This window comes from Condylostylus longicornis, unplaced genomic scaffold, assembly GCF_029603195.1.
Source record: "Condylostylus longicornis isolate FDR11 unplaced genomic scaffold, ASM2960319v2 ptg000005l, whole genome shotgun sequence".
NCBI lineage: Eukaryota > Metazoa > Arthropoda > Insecta > Diptera > Dolichopodidae > Condylostylus > Condylostylus longicornis.
In genome coordinates this window covers 5,931,808-5,949,904 of record NW_026577974.1, presented here as the reverse complement: position 1 = coordinate 5,949,904, position 18,097 = coordinate 5,931,808, and positions in this window count along the sequence as shown.

Genomic DNA, 18,097 nt, shown 5'->3' with positions numbered 1-18,097 from the left:
ACTTCAAAATTTTAAAGTAAAAGAATGATTTTCAAGAAAAATGAATTCCCGGTCTTAGCATATGAAAAATACTGCTTTAGAAATATCCGAGAGTTTTCCAGGTTAATTATATTTTCATTTAAAAAAAATTTTCTTATATACACCTAAGTGTTTTGCTCACATTGCTCTCCTAAAAATCACAGAAAAAAGAGAAAAGAAAACATGAGAAACAAAAATCTCTAATGAGATTTTAATTAACGTTGTTATACTCTCTTTACATTCATATATATACATGAGTATATGTGTGTATATAATATTTTCTTTTCTATTAAATACTTTATTTTCACTTTTATTATAATCACTTGTATTCCATTGAACCTGAAAAGTTATCAAAAATCGAAAAAATAAAAAAAGAAAAATTTTAATTTTCCCTCATTTCTGCTCTATTTTTTCTTTATTATTATAATGTATTTTGTTTAGCTTATATATACACACACAAATACTACATAAATATTATTTTTATCAGCATCATCGTCATCAACATTTTGATTACGCATTCATGTATTTACCGTCAAAACAAGTAATTAATTCCAATTGACTTAATATTTTTTTTTTTGTCTTTGATTATCGAGGAAAAAAAACAAGTAAAATCGTTTTTATTAGATATGTGTGAGTGTGTGTTTGTGTGTATACAAAGATTTAATGAAAAATGCAAATTCATTTTCTTTTCAGAATAAAAATAAAATTAAAAATAATCACGTCTTTATAGAAAGCTTAACATTGCAAAAAAAACACAATACAACAATTAATGAAAAATTGCATACTTATGGGGGTGCTTGTATATTTTTTTTATAAAGGTAATAAGAAAAATGATTAATTTTTTAATTAAATGATTTAATTGATTTTTTTTATATATATATAAATTAATATAATTACATTTTTATTTATGTGCTTAATTAAATGCATTCATTGTAAGAATGAGAAAAATTTTTTAAAATAGCAATTAAAAATCCGAACAATTTAATAATCAATAAAATAAGATCTCTTCAAATTTTTTTAAAGATTTTCAATATCTTATAATCATTTCTGTTTAGATAGAGTTTAATTTTTATCCATTTTCTTCAGCTCTATATCTATACTCTATATATTTCTTTGGAAATGATCAATTTGTAATATTATACGACTATGGTCGAAGAAAATATTCTATATCAAGAAGTCAAATTGTATGATTTTAGCGGAAAATTGAAATATCTGCAAATTACGGCGATAAATAGAAATTTGATCTTGGGATCACAATTAATTGTACAGCGATTATATTCTTAATTGTACCCCCACTGAAGCGCCCGTCCTTCAGGCTGTACCAAACTCGATTAACTTTACATTGACAACTATAGGCGTTCGATTCTAAAATAAAAATAAATGAAAGAATAAATATAATACAAGCAATTAAATTGACGATATTTTGGTAGGAGCTGCGGAATTAAGACGCTAAGTTCGAAAGTTCATAATCGGGGTTCGAAATAAATACTTCCCTAATTAAAAAAATTAAAATTCTGAAATAATCACGACCTCTCGACCTACAACTATTTATTTTCGAATAATTGGAATTCAATGACTATAAAGACACGTGTTAGTTTCGATAATTTTTGTTTGGCCTTTTTATGAATAAATTCCACTTTAAATTGTGAATGCAATCAATTTATGCACTTAGAAATTAAAAACCTCAAAATTTTTCTCTCTTCAAAATTCATTTTCTCTCAACATTTCATGTATAATACTTCAATAAATTATTACCTATAAATATATTCATATGTGCATACATACATTTTATGTTATGAATATGATCTGTTAAATAACAATAGCACTATCGAATCAAAAACATATAAAATCATAACAGAACAATAAGAACAAAAAAAAACATATAAATCAATTTTCTTTAAATATTTAATTTAAGGATCAAATCTTGATTCTTTTATAATTCACTCAAGTTATTCACGATGAATGATATTCAAAATGCTTAAAACTACAAAAAAACAGATCGAGAAAAGAACGGGAAACCACTTGAACATTTACAAAACATTTAATATTTTGTCCTTTTTCATCTTCATTCTAAAGATAACAGTTTGTTCTTGTCGTTCTTTTCTCCAGTTTTTTCTTATTTTTGTTTTTGTATTAGTTCTTATTTTACACTTATATTTTTTTTTGAATTACTGTAAAAACGAGTAAATTTTTTTCCCTTCCACTTCCGCCCCTTTTTTTTATGCTTCAATTAGTTTTTGATTTAGAGCAGCGAATGGTTTTTCTTTTCTTTTATATAGTTTAAGCATAAAGTTAGAATACAGTAAAAACAAGTATAGTTTTTATAATAACGGTAATAATAAATTGAAAGTTAATCGGTCTGATAGTAACATTAAAGTGAATAAGTCAAAATAATAAAGTTAAAATTTGTCATTTTTTAAAAAAATAATAAGAATTGATAAATTAAAAATAAAATTTAGTTGTTTTAGAAACTGTCACAAGCTCGTAGATGGTCACAGATCGAAAATCAATTGATATCAATGGCTAGATTACGCAATATCAAGACATCTTTTCGAGAAAAAATTTAAGATTTTTAAATTTCACTCAATAAAATTTACTCATATTTTAATCAAAATTAAACGAATGTCATAAATTTTTACAAATTAAAATCAATATCATAGTTTCATCTTCAAAGCCCCATGAATCGATGATAAATTTGTGAAAATTTTCCATACATATTTCAAATTAAAAAATTTATTGATTTCACTCAATAAATTATACTCAAATTTTTAATAATACTAGAGGAATATTATGGAGTCTTGAAAACTTTGGTTTTATATCATAGCCTAAGCTATGCCTAATATTTTAAAGAAATGTACGATTTTCCTATAAAAATTTCACCGTTATACATTAAGAATAAATAAAAATTTGAGTAAATATTTTTGAGTGAAAATCAAAAATTTTGACATACAACAAAATGAGCCACGAAATATTCTATTTGTTACGGTTTCATACCGCATATTACAACATTATTTAAACTGTCATCCGCTCCGGCAACTTCTCGCACTACAATATTGGAATATTTGTCGTAAACCAATATTTTCCACTCATCATAAATATATAATAAAATACTTACTTATATTAAAATTACCTGAACCACTTTAGGGTTTTTGTTAAATAAATTAAATTTGTCTGTCCTTTTGAAATAATAGCGCGCTATTTTTATATTCTGTTCTTTATTTTATTTAAAAAATTTCCCGTTATTGAATTCAAGGATCTAAAAGAAATTATCAATCTTTTATTCAACAAAAATTCAATTGATTCTGTTTTTTCCGTTTTTTTTATATTTTGCACTTACTTTTTTCAAGTGTGTTTTATAAATTTTATTATTTTATTTGTGAAAATTGAAAATTACGTTTTCCTTGAGGAGTTTCTGTTTTCCCTTTTTATTCAAATTTTAAGAAATAAAATAATAAGAAGAAATTGTACTGTATTTGAATTGAATTTGAAATTATCATAATAAATTTAAAAAAAAACCAAGTTTGACTTTTTTTTTTAGTTTTGTTTATAAAAAGTGAAAATAAAAAACTTGTAAACTTGAAAACAAAAAATGCTTAAGGAAGAGTTCTTGTTTTTTTTCTTTATTTTTTTTAGAGGTTGTGTAAACAATATGCTTTTTTTTCGTTAATAAACAGAAAACTGTTGAGATTTTTTAATGGTGCTTTATAAACATTTCTTAAAAAGTTGAGAAATTTGATTTCTGTTCAGTTTTTTGTAATTATCCATTATAATTTTATGCTTAATAAACTAAAGCCCCGAATTCATAATTTCAAATACTTAATTTCACTAATTTCAAAAGTTTCTAGGTCTTTAAAAAAAAAACATATAGCGAGAAGAGAGTCAACTTAAAAACGTCTCCTGCCGTTAATAAAAAATTTATTTGCGACTCCGCTTTTAGTAGACCCTTTTACTCTCATTCATTAGGCATTCGCCTCTTGTACCGATTAGCTGCCGAGTCGAATATTATGTTGTCGGACTCGGACCTACATAAATATGAATATAAATTATTTTTGCAAAAATAAATTAGTTCATGTAAGAGAGTATCCACGTTATGGAATATAAAAAAAATTAATATTGTTGCAAAATCCAACAAAATAGTTTATGCTGATGAGAATTTCGACATACGGGTTCGTGTCATAAAGATTTTGCTTTATTCAGTTACGAAATATTATATTTTGTATAAAATTTCACCACATGTCTGGTAAGTCTCCCAAATTTTTGATATAATTTCAAAAATGGTGTTGTAATTTTTTTAAATATTATTTTACAAAATAAATTTTATGTTAACCTACTTTATTCGTGAAAAATATCAAATTATTTTTTTTTGTGAATGTTAATGCTATTGTTTTCCTTAATAATATCACATGAACACTCATAAAAATATATTGTTATGTTAGCAACACAACACGCGTATCAATCTAATGGAAACTTACATATTTCACCCTTTCAATAATTTCGTAATTTCATTTTTAATTAAATTTCATTACCTTTTAATTTAACGTTATTCTTTTTATCAAAATCAAAATTTGCATTCATTATTTCCTTTTGTTTTTTTTATATGAAAGTTTCATGTTTCAAGCGAAAAGCCAAATGAACTTATTTTTTGCTTGAAACATTAGAACGTATGCACAAAGGTTAATGAATTTGAAACACCAATAAAAAATTATGAATTAAGTTTTAATTTTCAGATTTCGTAATAATAAGTAGGTCAATGGCAAACGTAATAATTGTTGTTGCAAAGCGTTTGTTCTTTTATAAAATAATAAAAAAATTAAAAAGTAAAAGTAATGATAAGAAGTTAGTTCGTGTTAAAACTTAAGAAAGTTAACTTGTAGAATTTGTTAAGTAACTTAAAAAATGTTTATGTGAAATAAATTAACTAATTATAAATCAATGAATTAATAAATTGAACTTATTTTTAACTTATAAAATTTATGTGAAATAAATTAATTAGTTACAAATCAATAAAGCAATAAATTAAACTTATTTGTAGAATTTGAATGAAACATTATAAATTAATAAAAAGAAGCTTGTGAAACTTTTGTGAACTTATTATAAATAAAGAAAACTTTAAATAAAATAAAATTCAAATAAAACTCTTGTGTATTTATTTTAAACAAGAAAAATTAAAATAAAATTGGCGCAGTCGGTAGGATGCGTCAAGTGTAATAATAAAATTTTAATTAAATAATTGTAAAACTACACAAGTATAATAAAAAATTTATGTTAAATAAATTTGTCAAAAAAAAAAACTCTAAAAGTGTAAAAATTAAAAAATTAATTTAATTAAAATTGTCTAATCGTTACACTTAAATTTTCAAATTTTTTGTGACGCATTAAAATCAGAAAAAATTCAAAGTTAACTGTTAAAAACGAACTCACAAAACAACAATTAAATTTAATAATTATTCATCAAGAAATAAAGCTAATAAAAATTATAAGAAATTAAAATTTGATTAACCTAATACTCTAATAAGCAAAATTTAACAAAAACAAAAATCACAATAAAAAATTTTATGATAAAAACCAATTTTAACAAAAACCTGTAGAGAAACAAAAAAAAAACAAATAAAAAAATAAAACAATCAACAAATAAAAAAAATTAAATTTGAATGTTCAAACGCGAAAGTGCTATCAGAAGAGCTAGAACAACAGCAAAGAAATTTTACCAGAAAAGTGAAGAGGATTCAGACATGGAAGCATCAGCCGGGACATCTCACGCAAATCAAGATCAACAACTTACGTTACAGATAGATCCACTAAAATACATCGAACGTCTGCCAGAATTTGATGGGAAAGGTAACGACTTAAATAATTTCTTAGAATTAGTTGAATTAATAATTCCATCTATAATTAAATATGATATAAGTAGTCAGAATTTACTTTTTAGTAGAATTAAAAGTAAACTAATTAGTAAAGCTAGAACGATAATAGAAATAAACAATAATGCAAAGACTTGGTCTGAAATACGCGAAGTTTTAATAAAAAATTTTGGAGAAAAGAAAAATTCACTCCAAATTTATAATGAACTAAGGGACGTAACGTTTACTTCTAATAGTGTAGAGTTATATAATAACATAAAAAGTATTTTAAGAAGATTAAATAATAAAGTAAAGGAAGAACCTAATTCAAACTTTAATACCGATACAAATATTAAGACCGCGTTAGGAATTTTTAAAGACAAACTACCCGAACCCATGCGTTCGATAATTTTTAGTAGAAACCCTTCAACTCTCGAAGAGGCAATAGATATTTTACATGAAGGAAATTACGCGTATTATAATCCTTTGGAAACTAAAATTAGAAATAATAATAATAGAAATCACCAAAAAAATCCTAGTACTAACAGAAATAATTATAGTCAATATTCAAACCATTCACAATCTAATAGTAACGGTAACAATCTTAATAGGAATAATTATAATACTAACAGAAACTTTAATAATCCAAATAATCGAAATCAAGGCTCCAATTTTTATGGATACAATAGGAACAATAATTTTAGCCATAATAATGAATTTAGTAATAGTTTTAATAATAATAACAATAGCAGGAGTCCATTTTCCAATAATCACAACTCAAGACCAAATTCAAGAAACCAAATTTCGAATGTAGAACCTATGGATGTAGATCCTTCAATCAATTCTAGAATTAACCCTGCAACTGATAGAAATCGTATTCAAAATTTTCGTGTGCAAGCCTCGGACAACAATCTTTACCCTATATAAAAGTGCAATCTAAAACCAGGCCTTTACGATTCATTATTGATACGGGTGCGTCAATGAGTATTATAAAAAAAGGAATATGCAACCCAATATACGCAAGTAAAATCAAACCCACAACTATTACAACCTTAACTAATTCAACAATTTGTGATACAATAGTAAATATTGATTCTTTTGTTGAGTTCGACTCCAATCATAAAATGTGTTTTCTCGAATTAAACTTCCATGATAAGTTCGATGGAATCATAGGTAATAATATTTTACGCGTTTTGGGAGCTGAGGTTAGTTACCAGAGTAACACCTTGAAATTAAACACTGGTAATGTTATCCCACTTTTCTTCAATGAAAATGAAGAAAAAGAATATTACATTCCATTCCCAACTGAAGAATTAAAATTGTTTCACCAAGAAATATTCTTAGCAGAAAACCAAATCAGATGCGGACATTTGGACGCATGTACAAAAAGAGAGCTTTTGAATCTGATAAAAAAATTTGATAGTGCCTTCTATCACGAGGGTGACGATCTTACATTCACTCATGCTATTAAACATAGAATAAGCACTTTAAATGAATTGCCCATTTACACAAAATCTTATCGGTATCCTGAGGTACATCGTCAGGAGGTTAATGATCAAATTCAAGACATGTTAAAACAAGGTATTATCAGGCATAGTGACTCCCCTTATTCCGCGCCATTATGGGTCGTTCCAAAGAAACAAGACGCATCGGGCAAACAAAAATGGAGGGTTGTGATTGATTATCGCAAATTAAACAATATTACAATTGACGATAAATATCCCATTCCAAACATTGAAGATATTTTGGACAAATTGGGTAGGTCAATGTACTTCACTACTCTAGATTTGGCGAAAGGTTTCCACCAAATAGAAGTAGCTGAAGAGGATATCAAAAAAACCGCTTTTAGCACGAATAATGGCCATTTCGAATTTGTCAGGATGCCGTTTGGTCTCAAAAACGCTCCTGCCACTTTCCAAAGACTGATGAATTCTGTTTTAAAAGATTTCATTGGAAAAAGCTGTTATGTTTATTTGGATGACATTATTGTGTTTAGTACTAGTAAAGAGGAACACTTTGATACTTTATATAAGATATTGCAAAGACTAAATAGTGCTAATCTGAAGATTCAATTAGACAAAAGCGAATTTATGAAACAGGAAACCGAGTTTTTGGGCCATATTGTAACGACTAACGGTATTAAGCCTAACCCTAACAAATTAGATGCCATCAATAAATTCCCGATCCCAAGAACACAAAAGGAAATAAAATCATTTTTAGGTCTTGTAGGATACTATCGTAAATTTATTAAGGATTTCGCGAAAATTGCGAAACCAATAACTAGTTGTTTAAAGAAAGGAAAACAAGTTGACATTACTAATACAGAATACAAAAATGCTTTTAATAATCTGAAACTATTAATTTCTACTGATCCTATATTAGCATATCCTGATTATACAAAGAAGTTTATTTTGACCACCGATGCTAGTAATTTTGCACTTGGGGCTGTGCTTTCTCAGGACAACCACCCGGTTTGTTACGCCTCAAGAACGCTCAACGAACATGAGTGCAAATATTCCACTATAGAAAAAGAACTGCTTGCTATAGTGTGGGCAACAAAGTATTTTCGCCCTTATCTGTTCGGTCGAAAATTCACAATTAGAACTGATCATAAGCCTTTACAGTGGCTTCATAATTTAAGGGAGCCAAACTCCAGACTGCAAAGGTGGAAAATTAAATTGGAGGAATTCAATTTTGACATAGAGTATCTTTCGGGAAAAGAGAACAAGGTTGCAGATGCCCTATCACGAATTCATATCAACACAAATGATATAGAAAATGACGATACATGGTCAAATAATGCAACAATTCACTCTGCTAACGAAGACAATGGTGAATACATTCCAATATCTGAAGCTCCAATTAACCTTTATAAGACTCAATTAATTTTTAAAATAGGGCCAACTCCTAAAATTAAAACGGAAAAATTTTACGGAAGAACAAGAAAAACAATTTTTTATTCAAACCCTAACGAAGAATACTTTATTAACATTTTCAAGGAACATATTCCGTCCAAGGGAACTGTGGGTGTTATGTTTGATGATATAAACATTTACACCATATTTCAAAACACATACTTAAAACATTTCTCTAGAAATAAACTTTTAAAAATAAAAAAATGTTCTCTCTTGTTGGAGGACATTGTACATCGCACAGAGATTCAAGAATTTATTTTAGATCAACACCAAAAAACTAACCACCGTGGCATTAACGATGTCTATTTAAACTTAAAGCAAAGGTATTATTTCCCTAAAATGAGACGGGAAATACAAAGAATAATTAATGATTGCCACATATGTAATAGTGCAAAATACGAAAGGAAGCCCCTCAAACTACCATTTAAAATAACTGAAACACCCTGTAGGCCCTTACAAATAGTTCATATGGACATATGGTTTCAAAGCAAAGGGAAGCATTATCTAACCTTTATAGATAAATTCACGAAACATGCAAACGTTATCTCACTCAAGTCAAGGAACTGGAACGACTTAAAAAACGGTTTAATGCAATATATCGCTTCATTCGGAAAACCCGAAAAAATTGTTACGGATAGAGAAAAAGGATTTAACAGCTTAAATTTTAAAAATTATTTAGAGAACGAGGGAATCGATGTTCATTTTACTACACCCAACAATCACAGTAGTAACGCTGACATCGAGAGATTTCACAACACGTTAAACGAACACCTTAGAATTTTAGGAGTTATCGAAAAAGAACAGGGATTACCCTCAGGTGAGGACCCATTAGTAAAAAGTATGCGTGTGTACAATGATACGATTCATAGTTCGACCGGTAGAAGACCAATTGAATTCCTTAACGGAAAAATTCCCCCAGAGGAATACCCGGCTATTCATGATCGTCTCAAGAGATCTAAAGAAAAAAACATAAATTACTTAAACAAAGGGAGAAACCTCGGAAGGCCATCTGGGTACCTAAAATTAAATAGGGTAACTAAAATGCAGCCCTATTATAAGAAAGTCGAAGCGGTACCTTCTGGTGAAGATCACTATAAAATCAATAGGGAAACCCTTCCTCGTTACAACAACCAATTTAAAAAGAAGTATAAATTCCAAAGTTATTAAGATTTGCTTTTTTTCTTTTTTACACAATTTCAACCGTTTAAAAGATGCATTTAATAGTATTATTCCCCACCACGTTACGAAACGAGGTTTGGTAAATTTGGTTGGAAGTGGTCTTCGATTTCTTACTGGAGTCATGGATAATGATGAACGTGGAGAAATAGAAGAACATTTTAGAGTCATAGACAGTAACAATAAAAATGTTATAGAAAACTTAAACACTTAAATGTCAATCAACAAAGAAATTTCAGATCAAGTCGAAACAATAACTAAACATGTTAATTTAGTACCAAATAAAGATACTAATTTAGAACTAGATACTAATTTTAATAAAGTAATAAGTTGTAACACAAAAATTTTTAAAAATGTAGAAAATAATAATATTCAGGAAAAAAATCTCATCCCAATTGAGGATGAATGTGTTTCAAATTTATTAACCACAAATTTAATGACTTGCCATTATAAACAAAATTTAGCAGTAGAGATAAAACCAATATCCAGAAATATTATTATAACCAAAAATCTAAAAGAAACTACTCTTTATAATAATTGTGGCCAGCAAAGTGATATAATAATACGAGCAAATAACTTAATAAAATTTACCAATTGCAAAATTTCTCTTGGAACTTTCCAACTAGAAAATTCCGAAGAAGAATATCATCATAGAATTTCACCATACGTAAATCGCAATATAACTGTAGCAAAAATTTCGAATCAGTTTCATGTAGATGATTTGTATTACACACAAATAAATAATACAAAGCACATCGAGGAATTGAAATTCAATCACCACAAAAGCTGGTACACGAATTTAATATTAGATTTAATCATAATTACAGTGTTATTCATTATTTGCCTTTTCGTTTTTGTAAAGTTTAAATTAATTTCACCAAAAATCGTAATACAACCGGGCGAGATTCGCCAGGAGTCGAATCTTAATGGCGGAGGTGTTATGTTAGCAACACAACACGCGTATCAATCTAATGGAAACTTACATATTTCACCCTTTCAATAATTTCGTAATTTCATTTTTAATTAAATTTCATTACCTTTTAATTTAACGTTATTCTTTTTATCAAAATCAAAATTTGCATTCATTATTTCCTTTTGTTTTTTTTATATGAAAGTTTCATGTTTCAAGCGAAAAGCCAAATGAACTTATTTTTTGCTTGAAACATTAGAACGTATGCACAAAGGTTAATGAATTTGAAACACCAATAAAAAATTATGAATTAAGTTTTAATTTTCAGATTTCGTAATAATAAGTAGGTCAATGGCAAACGTAATAATTGTTGTTGCAAAGCGTTTGTTCTTTTATAAAATAATAAAAAAATTAAAAAGTAAAAGTAATGATAAGAAGTTAGTTCGTGTTAAAACTTAAGAAAGTTAACTTGTAGAATTTGTTAAGTAACTTAAAAAATGTTTATGTGAAATAAATTAACTAATTATAAATCAATGAATTAATAAATTGAACTTATTTTTAACTTATAAAATTTATGTGAAATAAATTAATTAGTTACAAATCAATAAAGCAATAAATTAAACTTATTTGTAGAATTTGAATGAAACATTATAAATTAATAAAAAGAAGCTTGTGAAACTTTTGTGAACTTATTATAAATAAAGAAAACTTTAAATAAAATAAAATTCAAATAAAACTCTTGTGTATTTATTTTAAACAAGAAAAATTAAAATAAAATTATATATATATATTATGTATTCTATTTGCAATTAATTGTAATACGAATCACACACGAAGTACGACCAACTTTAAGCCACTTTTTTAAAATAAAACGTGCCCTATCATCCAGTAAAATTACTCCATTTAATATGTATTCAAATATTCATTATATTAATTGACCATTACAATAAAAATAAAACATGAAAATAAATATTTGCTTTTCTTATTGTTTAATTCATAAAATCTACTACTACAATTATACTTAAATCTAGTACATGTAATTTTTAACTTTAGCACTCTCTTAAACTTTGCATATATTTGACATTTAATATTGCATTTAATAAAGCCTTTTTTTGGATTTTAACTGTAAGTTAAACCTGTGCGTTCAATCGCTACTATAAATTTAGAAATTGAAATAAGTATATGAATATAGTAAATGATCAAGATCTATAAATTAAATTTGGATTGAAAATATATTTTTGTTACTCAAATAATAACTTCAAGGAAGCTGTTCAGAAAATTCTCTACACATTCATATACCAATAATAAGTCTCGTATTGGAATTTAAATACGCAGTTAATCAACAGGTAGTTAGCTATAATTTTTACCAAAATATAACGTTATATTAATAGCAAACGCATGGTAATATTTAAGTTAAAATATGAGCTGAGTTTTGGTAGATGAGATCAAATTTGGTTTTTGAAATGCAGGGGTTTTTTGGAAGTAAGGAAAAATGATGAAAATAATAGAAGACGCTAAAACAAAAATGATTCATAGGTCTAATAATTTCCCGAATATTCTGTTTTGCATTGCGCTTTTAATTTTGCGAATGAATTCTAAAAAAATACCAGAAAATTTATCAATTATTTACAATGACGTGAAATTGAAATTACCTCTTCCAGTATTAAAATCATGTTGAGGAAGAGAAAATAGTGACGTTATTACAATATAAAACAATCAAATTTTAATATTCAAAATACACTAGCTACATACATAATATGTATATAGAATGGCACGAATAAACCTTGAAAGGGTCAGAAGTTTAAACTATATATATATAAATATATCTTAATTTCCAATTCATCTAAAACCCTTACAACTCACACATCAATAAAAAATTCGTTCACGGAACTTATTTCAATATTTTTTTTTATATGAAAATTATAAAAAAAAATTTGTTTTTAATTTTTTAGAGAGCATTTTAATGTTTGCACTGGTTTTTTATTTCTTTATTCGTGGAATATTTTGCCATTTTATTTTTTAATATATCAAAAGAGCAGCAAAAAAAATTTTGGTCGATTGATTTTTACAATTTTTTTTATATTTTCAATTTTCAATAAAATAAAAAAAAATTTTTTAATCTTATTCGAATTTTATTTTTTCTTTGGTTTATTTATAATCTTTATGACCGAATTCAGAAGATGAGAATTTTGTTTTTATTTATTCTTGCTATAAAATTCGTCCAATTTAAAGCGGAGGAGTACAATATGTTGTAAAGCAAAAAAAGAGACAGTTAAAAACTGGATGGCAATAACTATGATAATAAAAAAAAAACATTTTTCCTACACAAATCAAAAAATAAAAATTAAAAGAGCATAAATAAATTTAATTTTCAATTTTATTTTATAGTTTTTGTGCCTGGATTTTTGACGTAACCATTGTGATCTATAATAATTACAATTTTTTGTCATTTGAACATGATTCGAATGGAGTAAAAATGGACAATATAAAAAATGGAGAGAAAAATATAAGTGTATAAGTAATGGAAATAAAGTGATCAATGAAATTACAAAAAACAACGTGGTGGATGACATCACAAAGAGGAACACAAGAAACGTAAATCAGCTCAATGTCACTAAAAGCCGAATTCGAAGACACCTCAACAACTTAATACCTTCGGTTATAGGAATGTGCAGTAAGTTTCTTTCTTATTAGCGGCACATTAGCAATACTGTTCAGTTAAAGAGAAAGGTTAAACTCTACTAAGAAGGAAATTTATCAAATTTATTTAATCAACAATAAACTATACATTTTAAAAATACCAGAAGAAAAAAAGGCTACACTACCCTCACACAGTTATATGTAAAATATTAGTGACCGAGTTTTACAAAAATCTTTGAAAGGGTTGTATAACACTGGAACTCACATTAAAAACATAATATATGCTCCAGATATCTCAAAAATACATACACAAAAAGATGAATTTTACATTGAACTGCATGAGCTGGCAGATAAGATAGCATTCAGAGATTAAATAATACCGCTTGGCGACTTTAATGCGCAAATATGAAATGAGGTAAAAAATATAGTATAAAATATATAAATTTATAACGCTGCACAAGTTGAGAGATTTAAGATCATATTGAGAGTCGCGAATTTACTAAAGGTTATATATTGTCATTAACATCTATATCCATCTTGTATTCATAATAAGAAAAAGAAACTTATCTTTATACATATTCCACATTCCGCCAAAGTTTTCGTTTCTCATTTTTTAGAGTTTTAGGCTATATAATATGTATATTATGAAAGAATGTATTACTTTTTAAAAAAATATTTCAATATAAATAATTAATTTGATAAGAAATAACAACATTAACATATAATAGGTATACATAAATCAAGTACCTATATATTTCGCTGATCTTCTCGTAATTAAATATTCCACCCCTCCGTTAAAAAATCAAGTTCTAATACGCTATTCAAAAAATCTTATAGACTTCTTAAACCGTATTTAAAAATTCTGATTAACTATTAAATATAATTTTAATTATTCAACAAATTACATAATAATTATTATCTTAAATATTAACATTCGATCTTTTTGTAAATATATTCAAATTATTCTGTATTCTACACACACACCTACATACATATTACTATTAAATATACTGTTATAATTTTAATAATAACAATCTTGTAATCCTAAGTCTTATAAATATTTTTGTTGCATAAATTTTAAATATAGTTTCTTAAACAAGTTTTAATAAAAAACAAAAATATAGATCTACTCTATCAAAACATAATTCTATAAAAAACTAAACAAAATTTAAAAAACAAGCAAAAAAAAATTGTATAATAATTTGTCTAGATTAGCAAATATCGTTTTTAGCATACAAATTCTAATTTATATTATGATTTTAACATTTTTATCTACTCCTTAACACTTTATATACTATACAATACAATATACAGCGTCGGATCTACCATACAATACTATACAATATACAGGGCCGGATCTACCATATATGCAAAATGAGGCGCATTTTTTTTGGAAACCATAGCTTAGAGCGCCGGACAAGTAAGAATCATGCCTGACCATAAATATATATATTATATACATTCGTATATAATATAACGTACACAAATTTATTAATATATTTTGGTATATAAGGGAAGAAACAAATTTTAAATAATTTTTCTTACAGAAAAATGGAAGTTCCGATGAAGTCAATAGTTTATATAACAGCACATTTTATATCACATATGAAATAAATAAAGTGATAACATATCTTCAGGATGAGAGCAAAAGCTTCATCAAAATGATCGAATTCGTCTTCTAATTAAGCCAGCTTTATGAATATGAAATTTCTCATTTTGAGAGGAAAAGATGATGGATGTAGAGAAGAAATTTCTTCTAATTAAGTAAATCATTATGTAATATACCTAGCAGTCAAAACTTAAACCTCTAAAGTTTAGTCATCAACAGGAGAACAAATCTTAATATTTGCGAAAAACACAAGTTGTAGGTAAGGGTTAATTTGAACAGTCATTTTATTATTATTTTAGCATTTGATTAAGTTTTTTCGTAGTAAAACAAGTAATTAAGTCATGATTTTATTGTGTTTGGGCTTCTGCGAAGCCATTATTCTTAAAGCATAGAATTTATTTAGAAAATTTTACTTTTTTCCCTAAAAAATTTACAATTTTTGTAAACAAATCCGTAAACAAATCGCTCAATCAGACGGATTAAGAACTATAAGCATATTTCTCTCAAATTTTTTTTAAAAATACATATACTTCAACATAAAAACAACAGATATAGAGTAAATTTTTTTTTATGTTTTTGCTCTGGAATGAAATAAGCAAGGACACAATAAATTCTCATTTTATCCTTTTCTTAAAAATCATGTTCTAAATTCGGAATTTTTTTTCTCTTTATTTTTTTTCCTTGTTTTTTTTTCGAAAATTATCAAAATAAAAACTAATCCATTATAAATTCAAACATAAAGTTTTAAGAATTTTTCCCCCCAGCGTACACTAAGAAAAATATTTTAAAAATATAAGAACTGAAGAAAAGTAAAAAAAGTTCAGGGGAGCGAAAAAGGACACCAGAATAGTTTTGTACAAAATTTGTTTTTGTTTACTTTAATGTAATTTTTTTTTTGATATTTTACTAGAATACACAATGATGTAATTTTCATTTATTACTTTTAAACCTTCATTTTTTTTTCTAATTTTTTTTTTTCTTCTTGTTTTCTAATTTTTCTGAATTTTCATTGTCATGGTAGAAACATTTGATGGTAGAAACATTTGAAAATTTTTATAATTATTACTTTTGATAGGATAACAAAATAAGATATAGGACTTAATCTTATATATTTCAAAAAATAAGAGATATAATTCTCTCACATCTCTTCACAAAAAATTTAAAGTAGAGTGACTAGATTAGATTTTATTTAAATTTTTTTTAATTCGTTTTATACAAATTAATAATGGCAATTTTCCATTCTAATTTAGATTTTTTTTGCATAATTTTTGTACTGTATGGTATAGAAAAGGATTACAGAAAATAATTATTATTTAAAAAATTTTATACATAATATTGTATTTGAAATTATATTGTTAATTTTTGGAAATTTTCTCGAAAAATTATGATTAAATCCTACACAATTAATGAATACTATAGTTTATTGATTTTTTATTCATAACTATATTAAATGAACTTTATAAGAAATTCAGTTCAAAAAACAAATTTTGATAACTTGCCATATCGAAAACCTCTTAATTGCGGTTTTCGAACTAAATGTACGAAATGCGTGCAGAACTTAACTTCTCTATGTTTTTGTTGATTTGTCCTATTGTGTTCCTTCCCCCCTCTGAACGTAGGGCCTGCACTACAACACTCGATCGAGGCCCACCCTCCTAATGAGCCCAACCACCTTGTAAGGCCCGGCGCTATGAAACCGCTTTCTGGCTTATTCCTTTCATATATAGTTCCTAACGAACAGTATATGGTCAGATTCATAATAATTTGCCCCACATAATAATTTTTTACTCAAAATATTAAAGTATCAAAAATTTCATTATATTTTTAGAAAGTTTTTATTACTTTAAAGCATCTACTACATTCTAAATAATTTCATACAGATAATATTTTTATAATCAGCTCAGCTCAATAATTTAATATATAACCGAAAAAACTTGAATACCCATTAGAGTACTGTTTAAAAAGTACTAAAAACCGTATACATAATATGCATATATTAAATAATATTTGAATTATAAATAAAAAAATATTTAGTACTTAATGATAAAATACAAGTGGGAATATTGACGTTCAAATGAAAAAATAATAAGAAAATCACATTTTTATTCACACACACAAAATGAACACATACACAAACAATTATAAAGGGCATAATATTTTATAACAGTGTGTAACTTATATTGTGTATATGTATATGCAAAACATGTGGAACTAATCGTTATATAAGAAAGTTATTCTCTCTCTAATCCGTATTTTCTCGAAATTAGTTAAACTTAAATAACGAGAACATTTTCAAACATATGTAATTAAAAATCTTTGCAATTTCTATTTTCTTCTTATACATATAATAAAATTTCATTTCTTCTTCGTATTTATACATATATGTATATATACATATATATACAATATGCATATATGCGTTTATATACTTAGCTTAGCCATCATAAATACATATATATGCTTACACAATTTCATATTTATAATCCTACAATTATATTATATGTATTATATTATATTCCTACATATATGTATGTATAAACATAACAACTTACGTAAAAATTTCTAATGAATTATGTGAATAATATGGAATGAAATGTTTTATCTTCGAATACCGAAAAGTACAGGATTATCATAAAAAATTCTGTATTTAAAATTAAATTTGAAAAGTTATTCCGCTGGGAGCAAGTGGCATCTATAGGCATCGAACTTAACGTCATAGTAATACCAATACACGCAGCCCTTTGACCCATACAATACTTTATACTGTTATACACCTTGTCCATCAACACTACACAAGCATTCCATAGGTGTGTACAGCTACCGTGTACAACAACAAAGCCATACTAGATTTCCATCTAAACCGCCTCCTAACCAATTTCTTACAGGTATAGATAACCGTCCAGACCTTTCCATTTCTTCCTTCCACCCTAATCCTCCAGTTAAGCTTTGAGTCCAACACAATACCCAAATACTTAAGTAACTACTTGCC